Below are 24,604 nucleotides of genomic sequence, written 5' to 3' on the forward strand. Positions count from 1 at the left end.
CAAGACAGGCAGGGGTCAATTGAGATTCTCCTTGATCCTCAGAGTGGTCCCCAAATGCAATCCCATGCGCCCTAATGGGTCAGAAGTAAAGACAGCCACTGAGGAGAGGGTCTCAGAGGCAGAGATGCCAATGATGAGGCCCTGGAGGAGGGGCACTGAAGGAGGTACCAGGTACCAGGGTACCAGCAGCAGGGAGCGGCCACAAAAGACCGTCTTAGAAATGGGCGCTGGGCAGTCTGCTGCTGCCTTAACTGTGGCTTGCCGAAACACATTCCAGGCTTTTGGCCTCCAGAATACTCGGAAAAGAAGCTTCTCTTGTTTTAAGCCACGAACTTTGTGGTAATTCTTAGGAAGCCAATATAGTCACGAAACCGGAAATGAGTTTGTTTTACTGTAGCGCATATGTAATACTTTGAGGAGAGGCATGTTTCATGCTTTTAATTTTGCCCTCTCCGAATCTCCCTACTTTCAATTAACCAAAAAAGAATACAGGGGCCTGGGAGCATAGCTCAGTTGGTAGCGTGCCTGAGAAGCATGCAAAGAGCCCTGGGGCCGATCCTCGGGACCTTATAATCCGTGCAGTGGTGCAAGCCTGTAACCTCGGCACTGGGAGGTGCAGACTTTGAGGATGAGTTCAAGATTGTCTCAGCTACCCACCAAATTGCAGGCAAGCCTGGGCTCCATGAGACCTTGTCTCAAAGAAAAAAAAATAAAGTAAATAAATAAGAAAGAGAGAAAGAAATCCAACGGTGTGAATTTGCTAGTTACACTATTCTTAAATTTAATATATTTAAGATTATCAGGAATAATAAAACGTTGAATAGCTGATCTTTATTGACCGTTTACAATGTGTCAATCACTGTGGTATGATTCTTTTCCTGTTTGCTTTTTAACTCAGTGTCTTACTATGAATCCCCTTCTGGCCTTGAACTTGACATCCCCCTGCTTCATAGTCTCCCAGAGGGATAGGATTACCACACCTGGCTACTGTGGGTGTCTCTTTCTTTCTCTCTTTCTCTCTCTCTCTCTCTTTCTTTCTTTCTTTCTTTCTTTTTAGGTTAATAGAGATACCTTAATATAGAGGGGTAGAAATGCTCTCAATTCAAAATATACAAGTATGAAATCAAATAACAGCAAGAAAGAGATTTTAATATAGATTTAAGCATAAGGGCTTCAAGAAAGAGAGGCATGTGGAGAGAGCAAGGGTGTGGCCTTCTCTAAGGGAGACTGACGCGCCGTCATCCTTTTGTGAACAGCCATATATAGAGGACTTTGGTGGGTTTTAAAGCTGTTATCCTCACAGAGTCGCTCATTGGAAGCAAATAAGTAAATAAGACCGTAGGGCGGTTGCTGAGAGCGCATGTCAGGGTTATAATGGTGGCTAAGACAAAAATGTGAGCCACTAGGGGGCAGGAAGCTAGGCTGTCTCTAGTGTAAACCAACTTAATCTTTCTGCTTTCTTCCTTTACATTTTTTCTTACCCCAAACCCCGTGACTTTTTATTGCAAATCATTAATTTTTAAAAATCCGTTTTATTTTACTCTGTGGGGGAGGGGCGTGCCCCAGCAAGCACGCAGAAGTTAGAGGAGAGTTTATGGGAGTCAGTTCTCTCCTTCACCACGTGGGGTCCTGAAGATTGAACTCAGGTTGTCAGGGTTTGCAGGCAAGCAAACTAGTGAGACAACCCACTGGCCCGCAAATCAGTAGTTTTAAGGAGGACATTTACTGGGCTGGAGAGATGGCTCAGTGGTTGGGAGAACTAGCTGCTCTTCCAGAGGATCCAGGTTCAATTCCTAGCATCAACACAGCAACTCACAACTCTCTGCAGCTCCAGTTCCAGAGGATCTGGGACTCTCATGAAGACATAGGCATGCGGCCAGAACATCAATGCACACAAAATAAATACATCCTTAAAAGGTTACATTTATTCCTTCATTCCTTTGGGGTGTGTGTGTGTGTGTGTGTGTGTGTGTGTGTGTGTGTAACATGCACATACACCATGACACGTGAAGGTAGAGTACGTGAATGAGTTATGGTTCTGGGGATCAAACACAGGTTATTAGGTTTGGTGAAAATAGCCTTTATTCACCAAGCCATCTCACTGATCCAAAATTGATGGTCTTGACTGAGGTTCGCAGAAAAATGTCTGGGAGAAGGAATGGGGCTTTACCTAAGGTCATGTACATTCAGGCTTTAGGCCTGATTTGTTGCTCCCTTACCACAAGACACCTATATCTGAAAATAATGTTGTCCCTACATTAACAATCTTTACAGCCAATGCTATTGAATATGATTTTTTTTTCTTTTCAGGTGAGGAGAATGTTCCTCTAGCTTTCCCCTTCCTTGTTTCCCCTTCTGAGATTTTGAGATTCCTGAATTTAAGAATCAACAAAGGACAAAGTCTCTCTGCTGTAACTTCCTCCACAGGGATGTAGACTTTTATTTACCTATCCAGGGATCAAGGGTCTTAACCGAGGGCTAGAGAGATGATGGCTCAGTAGTTAACAGTACTTGCGGCTCAAGCGTGAGTACCAGGGTTTTGATCCCAACATCAACATCAAAAGAGCCAGCCATGATCTGGTTCCTGCATGTAAACCCCAGGACTAAGGAGGGTAGAGATAGAGGAGTCTCTGGTGCTTGGTGGCTGCTAGCCCACTGAAAAATGCTAGCTCCAGGTTCAGCTAGAGACCCTACCTCAAAAAAACATGATGGAGAGTTGTAGAGGACAGAACCCATACACCATACACACACACACACACACACACACACACATACACACACACAAACACACACACACACACGCATGTACTCCAACACACACACATGTACATACAAACCCACATGCCCATACATGCAGCACATGCACACACACATTTGGATACATGTGTACACACATCCACACACATGCACACATATGCACACACACATGCACATACACATATACACAAACACACAAACACACACATGCACAGGAATACATGTACACATATGTACACATGCAACACATATACACACGTGTACACATGTGTATGTATACACACACACACACACACACACACACACACACACACACACCAACCTATCTGATCTGAGGAGGAAATGACAGGCAAGAGCTCAGAGATCGGAGGTTCATCATTTCAAGTCAGACCGGAACAGAGGATGTCATTACTGAAGTCATGAGACCACATGAACAATAAAATGTACGACAGATTGTTAGGTCTGACATAGTTTTCAGAGGCAGTAGCACCTTTTATCATGAAATAATGATTAGATTGTTAAAGTGTTAGGCAGCCTCTGACAGAGATTAAATCTGGATGCATAAACCCCTGAGGACTGAGGACACAGAGCCCCAGTTGTTAATACTTATTTAAAGTTCAACTAAAGGTGCAGGTTCCTTTGTCTTGCCCTCAGAACACTAAGGGCCTTTAGGTCTTGTAAGGCAGCCGTCCTCTTTGTCTTAATGTTTCTGTGTTTTGTGTGCACACAAGTACAGTCCCCCTAGAGGCCATAGAAGGCCTTGGGCCACTCCAGTGCAGTGTAGAACAGAACAGGGTCCTCTGCAAGAGCAGCAATTGCTCTTAAAAACTGAGCCATCTCTCCAGTTGCTGGATTTGCTTTCGTAATGGTCACCGTCTCTTTTAATGTCTACAAGGCAATAAGGCGGGCACTGTAAGATCATTCTAATGAAGGGGAATCCAAGGAGGTCATGTCACCGATGGTGGCATGTGTTTTTCTGATATGATGTGACCAGACCGCAGGTCTTCTGGGTGTTTGATGGGAGCAGGAATTTCCCGGCCTAGGGGCACACACACCTGGCTCTCTATGGTACTTAACTAATACAGTGGTGTTTCAAAGACCGTGAGTCTCTGTGAAATAGAACTGAAAGGGGGGAATCTGCAGAGAGAGGAGTTTCCACAGCATCTGGAGTTCTTGTAACCATCCAGGATCCAGACAAGTATCCTGTCTGAAAATGGACAGGTGCTCAAAGGTGTCTGCTCCTGACTCTGAGGCAGCATCCAGGGATGTGTTCTTTCTTTCTTTGTCTTTGTCACCAGCTGTGTTCCCCAAGGGGCAGACGGCAGACACGTTAACATTTGGATCACATCTTACCCACTTAGCGATGAATTTAAAGACTTTGAGGATTCCACTCCGGCTTATCTGTCCATCTCAAGCCTGACTGTAATATCCTGGCTACGCCCTCTTGCTGTGATGCTGGCTGGTTTGATAGGGAGATGATGGTATGGGTTGCAAATGAAAGACAATTGTAGGGTCTCTGCTGAAACCCCAAAGGAACTCACTGAACCTGCCTGTGGTACTTCACTCTCAATGGAGGCTTTGATAAAACCTTCCTTGCTTGCCCCACAAGGATGCCATGAAGCGAAACCAGGGAAAGACAAACCTCTTAGGAACTTTGAATTTAGACAGATGTCTGTACACTTTGCCTCTCCACACTTATAAGTCGTGCCACTTTGGGGGTGCGTATGCCCCACATTTTACTCCCTAGTCCTCAGTTTCCATATATAACCCTGGAGGGACTTAATTAGGGTTCATTTTAGAATGCCAGGCACAGAATAGACATCGAACCGGTGGAATCTGTTATCAGTTACCACAACTTATGGAAAAGAAATTTAAAAGTGAGAGGGAGTTTGGGAATGTATTAGTTGTGTTGTCCACCAGGTTCATGAAATCAGAGCCTGCAGTCAAGTCTGCGAGCGAGGTTTTACTCCTTAAGGACAGTAAGCCATAGGAATATGTTTGATGCACAAATGTGCGTCCCCTGTGTATGCAGTACCCACAGAAGCCAGAAGAGGGCGCAGTGTCACCCTGTAACTGGAGAGTCTGGACCTCGGGAACGGGAGTTACAGACACTTTTAGCTCCTTGGTGGGTGCTGAGAACTGAACTCGGTCCTCTGTGAGAGCACCCAGAGCTGAGCCATCTCTCTCCGACTCCCATATATAGATTTTATGCTCTGGGTCTTTTGCACGCTGTGTGACTTGATCTTCTACTTCCCCTCGAGAATAAAGACAGCGTTTCTCGTTGGCCACAAAGCCCCGCCAGACTTCCGAAGAGTGGTGTGGATGTTCAGATATATTAACTACTAATTGGTGCTCAAGGAAAGCTGGGGTTGTTAACTTTCCCAGCCATGAGATTCCCAGCTGTTGTGTGCTCATGGGGAGGGCACGGTGCAAAGCTAAATCTTTACCAGGGCTCTTACAAAAGGAACGTGGGCGTAGCTGTCTTCCCGGGGCCTCCATTCACAGTGGCATGAGTGAAGGTGAGCTGTCCACAGAAAGAGGCTTGGTTAGGTTGCCTTTTGATCTCTTTTGAAGTGATGCCGGTCCTTAATTCTCACACCAAAGTCCATGCTCTGACTCTCTATCTAGCCTTGGGAGCTTAAATACATCAAGAAGCCACTTTTGAGCCTTTGGGTTTCTGAGTTTTTAATACAGGAATGTTAATATCCGGGTATGTTTGCTTCACAAGGTTGCTAGGAGCGTCTGAGATTGACATCTGCCGGAGCCACGCCCACTGTAAAGCCCAGCACACTATGAGGTACTATTATGATGTCACTCATCCAAGGCCTAGAAATTGGCAGCCTCTTGCTTTGGAGCTGACGATGAGCTATTTGCAAAATAACAACATCCCTTCGGTTTTCAGAAGAGCATCTCTACAGTAATCTGGGAATGAGGTCCTTGGTGGCCCTAGTTCCAGAAATGAGGTCCTTTCTTGGGTCCTAGCTCTCCACAAATAGCCGAGATAGGTAGCCCGGGTACAGCCACGGCTGTCTCTCAGGAGTGGGGGATGTACAGAGATTTATTTCCCCGTCCAAACGTTCCTACATCTGCCCTGACTGGCCACGGTTTTATCTAGAACCCCTTGGAATGACTGATGGATATTCAGGCCAGGGCTGTCTGTGAGTAAAGCCTGGAACAGATTTCCTGAGGGAAGGTGACCGACCAGCCAAGATCTGGTCAAGCCTTAGTGCTGTACTTTATTACGCCTCCCCTGTCCATTATGATATGGTGACTCACTTGGATTCCAGGTCCTGCAGAACCATAAGTCTGTTCTCCTGTTAAGATTTGAACATGACAACGAGCCCCAGACTCGTGTGTTTGGACCCTAGGTTCCCAGCTAATGATTGATACTGTTTTGGAAGATCGTGAAAACCTTTGGGACACAGGGTCTGGCTGCAGGGACAGAGGCAGGCTGTGTTAAGAGAGACTTAACCTTCCTCCAGGTCTAGTCTGGCTTTCTGCTTCTGTGTATGTGTGTGTTTTGAGACAAAGGCTGGCCTTGAACTCACCATGAAGTTGAGAATGACCCTGAACTTCTGACCCTCCTGCCTCCACCTCCAAAGGGCTGTGGTTACCCCCATGTATCACCAGGCCTGGGTTTCTACAGCTCTGGAGACAGAACCCAGAACTTTGCCCATGCTAGGCCGACACTACCAACTGAGCTGCATTCTCAGCTCCCAGCTCTCTGCTTCTCTCTCACTCTCCCATCAGCATGGACCAGGAAGCGTCACCTTCCTCCCAGCCTCTTCTCTCTGCCTTCCTGACATGATGAACAGACATCTCCAAACCCACGAGCTTCGAACACCCTATTCCCTGCTGAAACTGTTTCTGACAGACATTTTGCCCAGTGACGGGCTAGTAACAAAATAATTCCTAACCCCAGCCAGCTCTCCTCTGTGTCTTACCTCGGGTCTGTCAGGGGAAGGAACACATCAGTCCAATCACACCCAACAGCTAACTGATTTGAGGGGAAATTTCCAGAGGCGAGGGTATCTGAGATTGCCTTTTGGAACTCATAGGATGCAGGATGGGACAGAGGCCATTTGTCCCCTGGAAGAGGCTTGGGACTTCTCTGTTTGTGTTCCTCAATGGCTCTGTCTCTTTCCTAAATGCATCAGGAAGCTCACAGACAACTTACCCCCTGCTGGAGGGGGCATGACCTGTTGGGGTGGCCACAAGCTCCTTTAAGCTTAACTAACGGGACTCTCTGAAACACAGCATAAGAAGGGGCCTTGTTAATGCCGGCTCGAAGGCTTCATGTGAGCAGAAGCCAATGTTCACAGCTGGGCAGCAGAGAAGAGCCACCTAATTAGTGCTTTGATACTTCTGGCTGAGCAGAAATCCCCCCCACCCTCACCCCAACCCTTGCCCCGCACTCTGTATTTTTGAGACTCATCCTCCTGAGTGCTGGGGTTACAGGTAGGACCCACCACATCTGGCATCTGAAGTTCCTCCTTGTGATAAGTAAAGATCACACACCAACACCCCAACCTCTTCCAGCAGCAGCAGCAGCAGCAGCAGCAGCAGCAGCCATGCCGCCACCACCACTACTGAGCAAACCTGAAAGGTCTTTGCTCCACTCTTCTAATTTAGGGAGCATCAACTTGGCACCCAGAACTTACAAACTTCTCACCTGTTTCTCTCTCTCTCCCTCTCCTTCCCTCCCTCCCTCCCTCCCCCCTCTCTCTGTGTGTATGTGTGTATCCCTCTATTCTGTCCTTGTCTCCTTCCCCTTCTGTCTTTTGAGACAGGCTGTCACATAGCCCAGATGAACCTTGAACATGTTATGTAGGCCAGGATGTCTTTAAACTTCTGACGTCTGTCCCCACCTCTCCAATGTGGGGAGGGTAGATGGGTGCAGCCATGCATGGGATACTGGGGGTTGAACCCAGGGCTTTCTGCAGGCTAAGCAAGCATTTACCAATGAGCTACATCTACAACCTCCTTTTCTTTCCTTTCCTCTTCTTTCCTTTCCCTTTCTTCCTTTATTTCTGTTTTTTTTCTCCTCTTTCCCTTTAGCGCCTCCCTCCTTCTAAACCTGCATTTTAAATTGCTATTCTAGTTCCTACTCGTGTGAGGCATTTCCTAAATTGTGGAATGGGGGAGACAGAAAAAGCAAAAGAGAGTTACGTTGTAGTGTGTGAATGAGTACAGGTACAGCCAGTTACTGCTCTTTCCCTGGCACGTGGGGACACCAACCTGGGCATTCCCCCGACTCCTGCTTTGATCATTCACTTGCTTTGAACCCAGGTCTGATCCCTTTCAAGTCCCCCAGGTCAAGGAGCAGTCTGTTTAGGTGGCCCTGACACTCCTTGACACTGTCCACCCGCCTGCCCTGCTGTGGAAATCTGAATCAAATAGAGCTTTCTTGTCTTTCCACACAGCCTCACATTCCTGGACCGTTGCTACAGAGGGCAGGCAGCTAGCAGACAGAGAGAAGCAGAGCCAACATGAAGAAATGTGTTCAAGAACCACCGAAAAAATGATGTAGAAAGTGATAAAGGAACCAGACTCCGTCATTACAAAACAGAAAAAGGATTGGTACTGTACCGGCAGACATCTTAGATGCAGATGTTAAGCTTACGTGCTTGGAAATGCTCTGAAACCTGCACCAGCTGCCTTGAATGTCCTCTTTCTGATGAGCAGCTCTTGGGGCCCAAACCAAGAGCTCTGGACTGGGAAAGAAAGTTACAAATGGTGGCAGTGTTCTAGCTCTTGGTCTCTTTTGTTTCTAAACTAAGACTAGGCAGAGTCTGTTGGTCTCTGGAAAGTTCTGGGCATTTCCTGAAATCAGTTTCTTGTCATATGAATTCTCCACCTTGGGAACAACAGCTCTCAGTTTTCTCCTCAAAAGAATTGATTAGTTGCTGGAAGGCTCTTCCTCCCCACCTTCCCCTCCTGTTCTTCCTGCTTTCTCTTCCTTGCCCCACATCCTTCTCTTCCTCTTTTTAGCTTTTCAGCCAAAGTCTCATGTGGCCTGGATATCCTTGAATTCTGTATGTAACCGAGGATAACCCTGAATCTGATTTTCTTGCTTTCACCTCCTAAGTACTAGTGTTATAGGCACGCACTACTATGCTTAGTGATTTTTTTGTTTTGTTGTGTTGTGTTGTGTTTTTGCGTGTGTGAGATAGATCTCATTAGATAGGCCAGGCTACTCTCAAATTTGCAATCCTCCTGTCTCAGCTTCCTTAATGTTGGGGTTGCATATATGGTCACCATTCCCAAGGCTGGCATGATTTTTTGAAGTGGCAGAAACTGCATGTCCCATAGTTGTTTCAGGCTGAAACCTCACCACAGCCCTCCGGACTGCAGGTGTCTTTGTGGGAGGATAAAGACACCCACGGGCTGTCATTAATCCCTTTCAGGCAGCTGGGGCCTTTCATCCTGGAGCACGCCAAGACCCTAGAATAAAAGAAGCAAGAACTGTCATTAAAACGCTGACATTTGTGTGGCCATACGGCAAGTCTTCATGATAGAGCCCATTATCAAACGCACAGCTCTGGGAAGCTTTCAAGTTCTTTTAAGAGGTTGGCTTATTCCCAGTTGTCTTTAAATTTCAGTGGCCATAGAGCTCACCCTTCTGCCTATTTCCTTCCTGGTAACCTGGAGACCAAAGCTAGGTCTGAGCATTTTCTCTACTCAGTCTCCTGAAGTGGGGAAAGCAAGGTAAAAAGCACTGGGGACTGGACGGATGGTTCAGGTGTGTGTGTGTGTGTGTGTGTGTGTGTGTGTGTGTGTGTGAAGTGATGATCATACAAGCTTGATCTTCCTAGTTTGGTCCTTAGAAGCCACATAAAATGCCAGGCACAGAGTTGTGTACTTGTCACCATGATGCCAGGGATGTAGGCAGGTGGATCGGCTAACCCAGCCTAACAGGTATGCTACCAGCCAAGGAACACATCCTGTCTCAAAATAAGGATGACAGTACCTAAGTAACAGCGCTGGAGGTTGACCTCTGGCCTCTCGGTGTGTGCTCATGCACACACATGTGTACACACATATCATGCATGCACACCTGCAGATTCATACACAGATATGTATACATGGGCTCACACACAAACACACACACAAACACACACACATACACACACACACATAGACACATATACACACAGAAACACACACATACACACACACAAACACACACACATAGACACACATAGACACACATACACACACAAACACACACATACACACACACAAACACACACATACACACACAAATACACACACATACACACACAAACACACACACACATAGACACACATAGACACACATACACACACAAACACACATACATACACACACAAACACACACATACACACAAACACACACATACACACACACATACACACACACACACACACACACACACACACACACACATACACCCCATTTATTATCACCATCCTTTACAACAAAATTACTCCAGGACCAGAAAGGAAGGGAGCTGTATACTGAATCCTTGCAACAGGCATCACTGACAAGAGGGAAAGGGGCCTTTCATCCTGGCATCTCAACTCTCTGAACTCAACCTGTATTAATATCTACTGTCGGCATAATTGTGCTTAATTTGTGGACATGGTATTTGGACTTCGCCAAGCCGGGAGTTGCACATCTTGGGCATAAACAGCAGTTGCAATAAAGTATTGCCTTAGTGAAAACATCACCATTGCTTCTGATTTTTGTTTTCTAAATAAGCCATCAGTGTTCACAAATAAAGGATGTTTGAAATATTGACTCTGGATCCAGTTCTGGGCAGGCTGGTGGGCCTGGCCATCCATACTAGACTGACCATATAGTGGGTCCTTTGGAGGTGGCCACACACAGAGCGAGCAATAGTGGAAGTCTCCTGCCCCAGCATGCAATGGCATTTAAATCCCTCGTGGGCTACTAAAACTGAGAGATGAATTTCATTTCCCGACCACCATGTGCGCCATCTGCCTGGAGACGAGTGAAACCTACTGGAAAGGCCAGGATCTGCCAACGAAGGCAGAACTCTTCACAGGATGAGTGTTCTTCAATTTGTCCCCATCCCCAGTGTCAACAGATACCATTGAGTGTCCCAATGTGACCACTGCTTGCAATGACGGACCTTGCTCTTGTCTGTAGCTTACACCTGGCTTTGCTCTGATCCTTTATTTCTGGCTGATTTGGGAAGAGGGAAGAGAGAAGAGAATTAACATTTGGCAGCTGCTTTAAGAAACACGTACATGTGTGAAATCACCTCATTTTGTCTCACCAGTTTTGATGTTACCTGGGAGGTCAGAGGGCAGGATGGTTCTGTGATCCTCCTCTGACACACCAGAGTCTAACATTGACATGCTTCCACCTGGGCCACTTCTGTGGTGTAAATGTTCATTTATAGGTTTGGGAAAAAAAAGACATTTTGCTTTGTGGAAGAAATATCACCCCCATAAGGACAGTAGAGCTTGGATCAGAACCGATGGCTCAGCAGCTGACGCATTGACCTTTGTCATCTCTTGACAGAGGTGTTGTTCCTTAATTTACCCCAAGTCTGAGGATTATAGCCTGACTACCAGTCCAGAGCACTGCCTTCATCCCACATGACCGGTTATCTTAGAGGAAATAAATAACTTTCTAAATAATACAATATCTATTTGTAATATCAGCCTTATTTTGGCTCCCATTGCTTTGTTTTTGCTCATTAGATTCATTGCTTGTTGACTGCAATAGCTTAGATCTTATAATTCCATTAACATCTTTTTGAAATAGATAACATGCTTTGTGGCTCAGAGATCCCGAGAACAGGGAGACGATGTGGCTTCTGGGACTGACCTAACTGTTCTTGTGGTTGACCAGATGGCCCGTTCCTCATGATGAATTGCAGGGAGGAAATAATGTGAATGTCTGCAGTTTATTTTGCATATATTAGTACTAAAGTTTGTGTTTAATAACACACTCAGGGCAGTTGTCCTGTGAACACATTTACTGCTCAGGCAGCCTCCGATAAATCCAGTGGGCTCGCCCTTCGCAGGCAGCTCTTACCAGCCTGCCCTCTCTCCAGGCTAGAAAGCCTGTTCCACAGCAGCAGTAAAACTGATTAAAAGCAAGCCACATTCTTCCCTACTGACTTCTTGTGAAGCCTCCCTGGTAAAAATTATGCAGAACAATGACATGTGAGATACAGTCCCCTAGATACAACCAACTAACAAGGATTTGTGGGATCTTTTGTGGTCCTCCCAGGAACTAAGTAGAGATACCTGATCCAGAAGAGGTGGGGGAGGTGACCCTTGTCCTCTCACACACATGAACAATCAGATCATGGAGCTAAAAATAACACCCAAGAAGGAAGGATACAAAATGGTGACCATGTATATAAATTATGTGCCTGACCTCTTCCTAGAATATTTGAAAAAGTTATCCTGTAGATTAAGAGATGAAGGGCCGGGGAGATGGTTCAAAAGTGCTTGCTGGGGGTTGGGGATTTAGTTCAGTGGTAGAGCGCTTGCCTAGCAAGCTCAAAGCCCTGGGTTCGGTCCTCAGCTCAAAAAAAAAAAAAAAAAAGAAAGAAAAAAGAAAAAAGAAAAAAAAAAAGTGCTTGCTGTGCAAGCATAATAACCTGTGTTTGAATCTTCAGAACCCACATGAAGCCAGACGTAGTAGCTCACCTGTGTAATCCCAGCAGCCCTATGCAGAACTGGGAGGCAGAGGCAGGAGAATCCCTAGAAACTGATTGGCCAGCTGCAGACCATGGAAGAACAATAGAAGGAGCTTTGTCTCAATAAGGTAGAAGGCAAAGATAGTCACCCGAGGTTTTCATGATCTCTACTTGTTAACTGTGGCATATATATATCCCATTAACACACACAGCAATCAGTGTACACACACACACACACACACAAAGAGAGAGACAGAGAGAGAACGAGAGAGATAGACAGAGACAGAGACAGACAGAAACAGAGACCCAGAGATCCAGAGAGAGAGAGACAGAGATAAGGGACTTGACTTTGCTTGCATTAATAGTAATAATTATTATTTATAACAGAATAAATGCATTGGTAGTGAGCATGATAATCCTCTGAGATAGATGGTGGAAGGAAGAAGTAAGTGTGTGTGTGTGTGTGTGTGTGTGTGTGTGTGTGTGTGTGTGTGAACTGTACATCAGTTAACACCTGCACAGGAAATGGATTTGAGCAGAGAAAAGGAAACTTTGCCCGAGGGAAACCCAACCCTTTCATAGTGGGCAGAAGACAAGCTTGACTCACATTCCAAAGCAAAGCATCGACTTTCTCTTCCAAGGCAGCTTCCCAGACAGATGTCTGCAGAAAGACTCCCTGAACCATGTTAAAAACACGAGAGGCCCACAGAGACACGTCTCTCTGAAAAATCTCTGAGTTTCCCAGCTCAGAAGCATCTGGACTTGGATTAGAACCAACGCTGGATCAGATTGTTAGTGATCTTTAATTGTGGCCCTTTACTCCAGGCTCCCAGACTCATGTCTGTTACAGTTTTGGGACCCGAGAGCTTTCTTTTTGTTGATGGCCTGGGTCACCTGGGCATCTCCACACTGATGTCAATGCTCTGTCCCCACCCTATGGGGACAAGCTCTCATCCTGGTTTCTATTGTGACATCCTTTGTCACACTCTCAGGACGGAGGGCCTGCCTTGGTCTTTGGCCCCTTCCTACAGTTCCGAGAATTCAGCTGACACTTTTATCTCACTGGTGACCAGCATGGTTGCTGGACTTTTCTAGATGTGCCAATGCACCTGGTCACTTGTCACACATGCATAACCCCCTTGGTGCTCACCTGACCACTGAGATCTTTATCCTGCCCCTCCTTCCACTGTCCTATGACTTGCTCCACAGGGCCAGGGGAACTCCAGGCTGCCTTTCCCATCACGTATGCTCACGTATGCTTGTTACCTCAGATAGTACGCTTCTTGCTGGGTCGTTGCCCAATCCATCTGGATGGTTATCACAGAAAGTTGTAGACAGGCTTTCTTTCTTGTACTTCTGAGGGCTGGGTACTAGAGGAATGGGTCACTGGTGAGAAGTTATTTTCTTTCCATAGATGTTTGCCTCCTTCCTCTGTCCTCAATTAAATGGTAGCGTGGATGAATTGGGGGTCCCTGTATGTAGACATTAGCTGCATCTAGGAGCTAATTACCTGTAGGCATCCTCCTTCCTAATACTGTCACATGGTGGGTAAGGGTTTCAAGATATAAATTTGAGGTCGGGTACCAAACATTCAGTCAATAGCAGCTATCATCCACGTGGGTTACTCGGGCTCATCCCAGTCAGGGAGAGAGGTGGTGATGGCAGCTGTATAAACTATGTACTAGAGTGAAACGTGGGTGCTCCCAAAATCCAGAAACCAGTCTGGAAAATGGACCTCCCTGCCCATTATGTAAGGGGAAGGACGAGAAGAAGAGACTTTGTAAGACACATTCAGAAAGCCAAGAAAACTCAGGCTAGCCCGAGGACTTCATGGGAGTCTTGATGGCTGGAGATAACCCAGGACCTGGAATCAGGGGGACTGGGTTTGCATCCTGGCTCTATAGCTCACAGTGGGTGTGACCATGGAACGTTGCTTCTATACTTCAGGGTTGCACATCCACAACCCTGTGGCAATTATACTGACCTTGCACTGTTATGGGGTTGTTGATACATTGTCTTTTTAGTGGCTTCAGATTTCACTCATGCGCCAAGCATGCCAGCAGCTCGTTGATGGGAGAGATGTTGGGGTGGACAAACTCACAGGCCCGGATCTGGGCCTGGGCGGCAGCTGAGTTGTTAGCCTGCCGCCTGACAGCTCTCCTGCCTCCTGTCACCCCAAGGCTGAGCTCTCCAGCACTGTCCTAGCTAGCCCGTTCAGTGCTATAGCCAGCGCACAGGCCGGGGTAGGGGCAGCTCTCTGGGTCTCAGGCCTGCAGGCCAGCTCACCTGAGCTTCCCCATCAGTGCCAGCTATATTATGCAGTCCAGGCAAGGTGCAGGGCCAGCTCTTCTGAGTGAAGCAACCAGTGAGGGGCAGGGTCAGCCGTCTGGTTACCATGAGCCCAGGCTAGCTCTCCTACCTGCTGCAAGTGTGTGTGTGTGTGTGTGTGTGTGTGTGTGTGTGTGTGTGTGTGTGTCCATGTGTGTCCCAGTACAATTTGTGGGGGCTGGTGGTTTTCTGCTTCAATCCTAAAGATCAAACTCATGTCATTCTAGCATAAACCTTATTATTTTAGACACTCGAGGAAAAAAAACAAAGCCAAACAAAACGAAACAACCCCTTCTCCCAACCATGGGTTGGTTTGCAAAATGGCACCCTGTCCATTCTTGTCAGTCTCAACAGACTCTTACTCACAGACCCCCTGCCACTTGACAGTGCTTGACAGAACACAGACAAGCATGCTGGTTGGTGATGGCTGCCAGCACCCAGCAACATCCCCCAGAGCCACAGACTACTACGTGTGGAATTCTGGAGTGTCGTGGTGGCACTTTCCCGTCTTGGCAGACATGGACCTGTGATGCGGGCAGCCTGCCTGCCCCAGAGCCTTGCTGCCTCCATTAGCCTCTGTCAGCCCCTCACTCTGCTGCCCTTTCTTTCTTTTTTTTTTTTTTTTTATTAACTTCAGTATTTCTTATATACATTTCGAGTGTTATTCCCTTTCCCGGTTTCCGGGTCTGCTGCCCTTTCAAGTTGCTTCCAGTTCCTGCTTGCCCTTGGGTCTCAGCTTACCTGCTGCTGTTTGCTCAGACTTCCCAGATGACCTCCCGAGGTGAGCTGACTTGTCATAGGCATCTGTAATGCTGGGTGCTTCTCCTCCATCTCCTTCCTTCGGCTCCTTTACCCATAGCCCACTAGGTTGTCTCTAAGCAGTGGATAGTTTATCTTGTTCACCAGGATACCATTCAGAGTCTGGCAGATATTCATCAGTGCTGGTTAAGGGACCAAAGAGGCACCTAAATGCAATAGTTGGACCGGGAGTTTGGAGCCACGACTTAGCATATTAAAAAGGCAGTAGAGGAAGCACTGGGGAGATAGCTGTGACTAAGAGCACAGGCTGCTCTTTCAGAGGACTTGGGTTTTAATTTCCAGCATCCGTGTGGTGGCTCACAGCTGTCTGTACCTCCAGTTTCAGCTGTCCCCATATGGTCTCTGTGGGCCTCACACATAGGTGTGGTGTAAGATATACACCATTAAAAGAAAATCTTAAAACAAAACAAAAAAAACTTAGCGAGGTTGTGGTGATGCATGATTCTAATCCCAGCACTTGGGAGGCAGAAGCAGGCAGATCTCTGTGAGTTCAAGGTCAGCCTGGTCTATGGAGTTAGTTTCAGAACAGCCAGAGCTACACAGAGAAACCTTATCTCGAAATAAAAAAAACAACAAAACAAAATGAAAAAACAAAGTAAAACAACACACACACACACGCACACACACACACACAGACATACACACACACGCACACTCACATACACACATACACACACATGTACACACACATACACACACAGACATACACACACACTCACATACACACATACACATACGCACACACACACACACGCACACACACAGGCACACACATACACACACAGACATACACACACATACACACACATACATACACACACATACGCGCACACACACACATGCACACACACAGGCACAGAGAAATAGAAAGGGAGTATGCTCAAGTGAGAGCGCTGACCCCCACGCCCACACATGCATATGCACACACTTGCATGTGTACTTGAAGGTACACATGCCTACTGACAGGTACATATACCACACACAACATGACACTCAACTAAATGGTAAGACAATGGTCTCACAATGAAGAAGAGTTTGCCAAGATAGGCAATTAGGAAGCCATGTTGCTCTGTGTGTGCTGTATTAGACATATTGCATGCCTGACCGAGAAAGCGCATTGCACTCCTCTACTTTTGGAATCCCATGTTTCATTAACACTTCATCAGGGACTCACTTGGTCCAAGGACGGGCATTTCCAAACCGCTATCCTAAAAGTCACAGCCATCAATTAAGTGTAGCAATTGCCATTGCTCCACTACGCTGAGGAAGCAGATTTCTAAGTCCCACAGGTTTCCATGACGGATTTACCAAATATGCATTCTTATTTTATTATCTCTCAGCTCAATTTTTATCCTCAGTTCTATTTTTTTTTAATTGAAAAGCTCTCCTTCGTTGCTTTGTGGCTTATTTAGCGGGCAGGGTGGCACAGGATGTCTAGGACAGGGAGATGTCAACACTTAGAGACGAAGGTCATTCCTTTGGGAAGTAACCAAACCCTCGGTAATGTGACTGAAATACCCCTGCCAATTCATGGCCCCTGTAGATTTACATGCGTGACCCTGTTTAGGGAAGTGGTGTGAAGACAGAGAGACAGCTGTGAGGTGACATCAGTGACTCCCAGCTGAGCAATGGATTCACTCTATCACCAAGCCACAAGCCTACGTGGGTCTGACTTTGTTACACAAGGCCATTTGCTTCCAGTTGACACAAAGGGGACAGAGCTGGGACAGAGCTCCCTCCCTCCTTCCTCCCCTCCTTCCTTCCTTCCTCCCTCCCTCCCTCCTTCCTTCCTCCCCTCCTTCCTTCCTTCCTCTCTCTTTCTCTTTAAGATTACAAAAAGGTGTGTGTGCATGTGTGTGTGCATGTGTATATGAGTGTGCTCTCGAGCGTGAGATCGCAGGTGTCCTTGGAAGCCAGAGGCATTGAGTCCCTTGGAGCTGGAGTCACAGGAAGTTGCAAGCCCCGTTGGGCCCCAGCCCAGGTCCTCTGCTCCAGCGGTGAATGTTCTTATTTTGAAGTAGATTTTATTTGCTTGGCATAGTGACTTTCACTAAGTCATTCTACTAACCTCCCTACTCCACTTTCTCCTCCCATTCCTCCCATTCATTCCTACAAACAGCTACGCTTCCATTTCTCTGTCCTACAGACACACAGGGTTTTGATTATATAAGACCTAGGGTCTAAAAATGAGAGAAAACACATTGCATCTATTTTTTTCTGAGTCTGATTTTCTTTACCAACTGTCATGATCTCCAACTGCATTCGTTTTCCTGAAAACGTTGTAATTTTGTTCTTTATGGATGAGTAAAACTACATTGCGTATACATATTACATTTTCCTGATTCTTTCCTCTTTGGTGGACCCCTAGACTGATTCTTGGTTACTGTGAGTAAAATGCTTCAGTAAAACATTAAGTGTGCGGGTACTTCTGTGGTGTGCTGGAGTCCTTCATGGGCCACAGGGCAATTCTAAGCATTAGAAAATATTCTTATTTACTCTCTGTATGTGTGTGTTTGCATGTGCGCACACATGTGTAGGCACTCAGGTGCAAAAGCACATGCGTGGAGGTCAAGGAACAACTTTTAGGAGTTGGTCCGCACCTTGCATTTTTTGAGGCAAGGTCTCTCTTGCCTTGGCCGCTGCAGCACGCACTCTAGGACGATTGGTTTCTAAGCTTCTGGACAATTCTGTTTATGCATCCCACCTCAGCACGCTGACGTTAGAGATGCGTCCCACCACTGGCTTTTTATGTAGGGGATCTGAGACCCAGGCCATCAGGCTTCATGTGTAGTTAGCTGTGTAGCTGGTACCTTTTCTTGACGAACCATCTTCCCTCTCTCCCCTCGATATGACAGTTTTCGCTGTTTGAGGAACCCCCGTGCTGACTTCCACAGTGGCCGGGCTAATTTACATTTCTGCTCCCATTATCCCACAGCTTTGCCAGCATGTGTTAGGTTTTCCTAGGGATAGCCATTCTGAGGGATGAGTTGAATCTCAGTGTGTTACGCGGTGGCTTTCTTTCTCTAGAAAAGAAAAAAAAGAGTAGGTCAATGGACACTTGCAGGAGCTGGTTCTTTCCTTTCACCAGGTGGATTCTGGGGGAGGAACTCAGGTTGGCAGGATTGGTGGCGAGTGCCGATTTGCAGGATTCACGGGATTGGTGGCGAGTGCCGATTTGCAGGATTCACGGCAAGTTCCTTTCCTGCCGAGCCCTCTTGCCAGCTTCACCTTTTCTTTCCTTCTTTACTTTTCAGTTTTTTTTTAAATCGCATTAGTAAGAAATCAGCTAATGCTTTGTGTCTGCCATTATAGTATTATAGTAAAGAATTTCACTACTCAAATCCTCCGCCAGCCCCTACTCACCCCTCCTCCCTCCTAACACCTGATCTTTTGACTCTCTTTACAGTTTTGTCTTTTTCAAAATGTCACGCAGTTGGAATCCCACAATCCGTGTTTCTCTTGACTGGCTTCTCTTCCTTAGTCATATGTATTTAACACTTAACACCTCTTCTTATGGCTAAAGAGCTCCTTATGTACTTAATAGGATTCTACTGTCTGGATATAGCATAGTCTGTCCACTAACCTGGGGCGTGGGGAGGTTGAGAAGATCTTGGTTGTGGCAATTAAGAATAAAGCTGTTATAAGGCCTGTGTGCAGTTTGCTGGTAGACCAGCGGTTCTCAACCTTCCTAATGCTTTGGCCCTTTATCACAGTTCCTCATGTTGTGGTGACCCGCCCCCCAACCATAAAACTATTTTCGTTGTTATTTTATAACTGTGATTTTCCTACCATTCGTTGCGAATCGTAATATAAATATACAATCCCACATAGGGTCTCGACCTACAGGTTGAGAACCATCGGGTTAGATGAGGTTTAAGCTTATATGGGCAAATACCAACAGATCCAGTTTCTGTGCCCATCGGAAAGGCTGTGTTGAGTTCTGTAGGAAAGCACCAGACTGTCTTTAGTGTACCTGGTCCCCTTTGCATTCACACTGGCAGTGGACACATGAATTCTTTCTCTCCACATCCTCGTCAGCGCTTGACACCATTTGAATGGTGCGCTAAGACACGTTCAGGGACGTTCCATTTCAGTTCGCAATTCTCCAAGGACATGGGAGGCAGAGTATCTTTTAAAATCCTCGCCATCTCTGATCTTCTGTGATGTGCTAGCTCTGATAATCAGGCCCATCTGCCTTCAAATTATATTCATTTTCTTCTGCTCTTTGCATTTCTTATTGAGACAAGGCCTTTTGTAGCCAAGGCTGGCCTCAAACTTATGTAGCCGAGGCTGACCCTGATCCTTCTGATTCTTTCTCCTGAGTGCAGAGAATAGGGTTTTCATCGTGCTCGGCTTAGATTGTTTTCTAATTGTTGAGTTTTAAGGGTTCTTTGTATGTGGTGGACAACAGTCCATTCAAACAAGTCTTTTGCAAATATCTCCTGCCAGACTGGGGCGTCTCGTTCTCTTAAGCACCTACTTATTTTTAACGTTCAACTCAGAGGTGATCGTCTGTGACGCTCGGCCATCCTCTTAGTCCATTCCTGTTGACTTTGTTCCGTTATTCTGCCTTACACAAACATTTATTTTTCTGTAAATATTTATCTACTGGGCAGTGAGATTCTTGAGAAAAGGGTCATATTCTCTCTCTCTCTCTCTCTCTCTCTCTCTCTCTCTCTCTCTCTCTCTCTCTTTCCATTCCCAGAATTTGGCACAGTATCTGGCACTAGTTATATTCCTATCTGTGAATGAACAGAATGTGAGAAAATGAGGAGGTCAGTCAGACACAGTTCCCTGGAAGGCTTGGAGGGAGTCATCCCTTAGTGGAGAGAGTGGGAGCTCACCTTGTGAATAACAGCCTTCTCTTCTTGGCTGCGCTACTGGACCTAGAAACAGGCAGGTTCTGTTTGACTTCAGCCATTCCTCCCGAAGGTCAGGGCAAGAAGACCTGTGTTCTCATGCTCTCCAGGCTCAGCAGCACTCCCATCAGATATATACAGTCTTTTAAAGTATGTGTCAATGCACTCAACTCTTTTTGAACCTCTCCCCCTTCCTTCCAGTCAGTCAGAGAGAATCTTCTTTCTGTGGTATTATTTGCTGGTCCATCTGTTTGACCATGGGCAATCCCAGACCAGGTGGGGAAGGGTCTCTAACATTTTGTCATAGGTTAGAATCGTGCAAACTTACCCCCCACCCCACCTCCGTCACCCTTCTAGCTGTCACCCTTACCGCCCTTGCATTTGGGTTGCAATGCTTTTGCAAAAATCTCCCCTCACTGACCCCACTGGCATTTAGCTCAGAATTCATTCTATTATGTTTAAGATGACTTTGCCTTCAATTGGGGCTTCTATTGACACCAGACTCTGCATCTAGAGTTGGGCTGAGCCCTGGGGGAAGGCAGTTGGGAGCAGAAAGACCGTTCTCACATGATTTACAGGCTTGTGACCATTTGATTTGCAGACACGAGCGCTGAGGCGCTCACATGAAAAGTCAGGGAGGAGCTCATAAAAGATCAGCAGATGCTCAGCCCGAGAGACTGAAGCTTTTGATGTGATGCAGGAAACCATGTGGACGATTGGCTGAACTTTAATTGCTCACAAGGCATTGTAGAGATATTTAGGTAATTACCATTCTCGGTGTCTTGGGTCAGTTTAGACAATTTAAACTTATCGAAGTGCCTCACACTCGTGGTAAGAAGTCCAAAGAATGAAGATGTTCTCTGAGGAGCACACGTGACTCTCTTCCCTCTCCCTGCAATTTTACTGTATTTCCTCTTCCCCCTCCTCCCCCTCCTCCTCCTCCCCCCTTTCCTCCTCTTCCTCTCCCTTCTCTTCTTCCTTTTGACACCCCATTCTGTAGCCCTGGCCAGTTCGGACTTTACTATGCATGCAGACCCAGATTGGCTTTGAACTCCCGCTTCTGCCTTCCAAATGCTGGGATTAAACGCATGCACTGCCACAGTTACCCTAATTTTATTTTATTTTTTTGATACAAAGCCGTGCTACATAGCCCAAACTGGCTTTGGACTCACTATGTAACTCAGGCTTTGAACTTGTGACAGTTCTCCTGCCTCAGCCTCTCCAGTGCTGGCATCATAGCCATATCCAGCAATTTTCTCTCTTGAGATGAGCTCATTGACTGACTGTGTATGTTTGGGGGCCTTTTTCTCGCTGTGCATTTACATCCACTCCTGGGTCTGGTATAAGCCTTTATGGGAACTGTCAGGTGATCCACTTCATTCTGTGGTGTTTGTTCTTCAAAGAGTCGTCGACTTTGCTGGTCATTCACGTCAGTACAAGCAGAGGCACTCCTGCCTTCAAACAGCTGGATGGAGGAGTCTAGAAGCTGAGTGCACTTTATAATTCATATTATCACACATAGAGTGCACATTCATTTAAACACATTATCATTTATGGCTGTCTCCTTTGGGTGTCTGCCTTTCCTTTTTTCTTCTTCTCCTCCTCTGTGTAGTTGTGTGTGTGTGTGTGCGCATGTGTATGTGTGTATGTGTGTGTGTGTGTGTGTGTGTGTGTGAGAGAGAGAGAGAGAGAGAGAGAGAGAGAGAGAGAGAGAGAGAGAGACACGAGCCCTCACTATGTAGTCCAGATTGGCTTTAATAATGTAATCTTCCTGCTTCAGCCTCCCTAGTTCTAGGACTGCAGAAATGGGTCCCTAGGTCACTAAGATTGGCTCTTTTCTTTAATTTATTTCTTATTTATTTGTTTACTAATTTAGTGCGCGTGTGCCTTGCACCTGTGTGGATGTCAGAGGACCACTTGTGCCGGTTGATTCTTTCCTTTCACTGTGCAGAGCCCACAGACTGAACTTAAATCCTCTGCTCCGTAGCAGGCGTCTCTGTGCACTGAGCCATCTCACCGGCCCCCAACCTGGCAATCTCCTCTATGAATTCCAGGTTTCCCATCTTCTTTATGAAGATTTTCTCCAGCTTAGCCTTATTTTAAAAGTTCCATTTTCTCCCCCTCCTTGTCCTGATAATTCTATTTTTAATTTTAAAAATCCAAATGAAATCATATTGCATGTAGGAGTTCATAAAATTTAATTGCTTGCGTGAGAAGCTAGCTGTGTCGAAGCCAAAGTCTCTTTGGAGATTATGGGCTGTAGCTTTTGACTGAAAATGTTTCTAAAATGCACAGGAAATTGGGAGTGTGGGAGAGAAGGCAGCCAGCAGGGAGGAGAAGTCAGGGGTAGAAGCAAGGAGAAGGCCAGTTGTGTGTGCTTTAAAGATTTATTTTTCTTATGTGTATGTGAGCCTAGAAGTATGTATGCATACAGTGTATGTGCGTGATGCTCAAAGAGTCCAGAACAGGGCATAGATTCACTGGGACTGGAGTTACAGACAATTCTGAGTTGCTGGGAATTGAACCCAGGTCCTCTGCAAGAGCGGTCAGTGCTCTTAACTTCTGAGCCGTCTCTCCAGACCCCAGGTCTAGAGTTTTGAAGAGAAGATTCTAATGGTCTTGTTCGAAAACTGTTTTGAGACAGGATCTATTAAGGCCCAGACTGACACCAAATTAGTGAGGCGGACTTTGAACTTCTAATCCTCCTGAATTTTAGGCCTAGCAAGGGCAATTTACATTCAATCCACAACTCAATCTGGGAAAATCCAGTTTTCCTGGGTATAGAGGCACACATTTGTAACCCCAGCACATGACACATATCAGAAGTTCAAGGTTATCCTCAGTTACATGTGGAGAGCAAGGCCAATCTGGACTACACGAGACCCCGATTCAGAAATCTCATTTAGGGGCCAGAAACCATGGTGCGTGACTTCAATTCTAATACTGGAGAAATAGGCTGAGTTCTGTAGTTTTGAGCCTGGCCTGGTTTATGTAGTGAGTTCCAGACTATCCAGAATGACCCAAAGAAATTCTGTCTTTAAAAATTATCAATCACATTCAATAATTTTAGAATTATGAATACGCCAGGGATGAGGACCACTCCTGTAATCCCAGTACTTGAAAGGCTGAGGCAGGAACCCTATCTCAACACCCCTCACCCCAACCTGCAGCAAAGAACAAGGGAGATGGCTCAGTGGGCACAAGGCTGCTGTACAATGGGAGGTCCTGAGCTCAGATGCCCACTACCCACCTAGAGATGGGCTAACATGGGCCTTTCATCCCATGGAGCCTGGGCAGGAGACTGCCTGAAAGTTCATGGCGAGCCATCTTGAATTACACAGAGGCAAACAAGGGAGAGATCCTGTCTGAAAGCAAGGACTGACACCCTAGCTCGTCTTCAGTACCCTTCCTTCTCTCTCTCTCTCTCTCTCTCTCTCTCTCTCTCTCTCTCTCTTGTTCGCTCGCTCGAGTGCGGCGCGCGCGCGCACGCACACACACACACACACACACACACACACACACACACACACACACTCTTAAAGGATGAGATGTTTATCAATTGCCGCTGGGAGAATTTTTATCTCCAGATGAAGCTGTTCAGAATGTCTTTGCTGAGCTCTTCGTACACCTGATTTTGATTAAGAATGACAATGGGTCTCTGTAATATTAGATACATCACATGTATACACACATATACACATATAAACCCAAGATTTTATAAAGAAATTTCCTTAAAAATTTTATCATGTTTAGTGTGTGCCTGTGTGTGTGTGTGTGTGTGTGTGTGTGTGTGTGTGTGTGTGTGTGTGTGTGTGTCTGTGCATGCAGGTCCCTGGGATTGAATGTGGGCTCTCAGTCCTGGTGGCGAGCACTCTTACCTCCTGAGCCACCTCTGTGGCCTAAGAGTTGTTCTTAGTTGGAGGAGTCTGAGTCGATCATGTATCAGATGAAGACCAAGTCAGAAGAAAAACTATGCTATTTTTAATATACCTCATTGGCATTTCATCTAAGCTCTGCCCCACAGGTACCTGGCAACAGCCAGGTGTGCTGACTCACTATAAAAGAGGCTGCTTGCCCCCTCCTCATTCTCTTGTCTTCTTGCTCTTCTTCTCTTCCCCTTTTCCCTCTCTGTCCCTTCTCTCCCCATTCCCTTTCCCCCCTCTCTCCATGTGTTC

General features: G+C 46.3%; 1 long non-coding RNA gene across 1 annotated transcript; it reads left to right on the forward strand.

Moving 5' to 3' along the window:
* Positions 1–5,571: 5,571 nt before the first annotated feature.
* LOC147995110 (uncharacterized) lies at positions 5,572–9,228 on the forward strand. The gene is made up of 2 exons (XR_015686215.1): positions 5,572–5,720; positions 8,181–9,228. It is a non-coding gene; the product is annotated as an uncharacterized LOC147995110 (long non-coding RNA).
* The last annotated feature ends 15,376 nt before the right edge of the window (positions 9,229–24,604 follow it).

Source organism: Rattus norvegicus, chromosome 4 (assembly GCF_021556685.1).
Source record: "Rattus norvegicus strain SHRSP/BbbUtx chromosome 4, alternate assembly SHRSP_T2T, whole genome shotgun sequence".
NCBI lineage: Eukaryota > Metazoa > Chordata > Mammalia > Rodentia > Muridae > Rattus > Rattus norvegicus.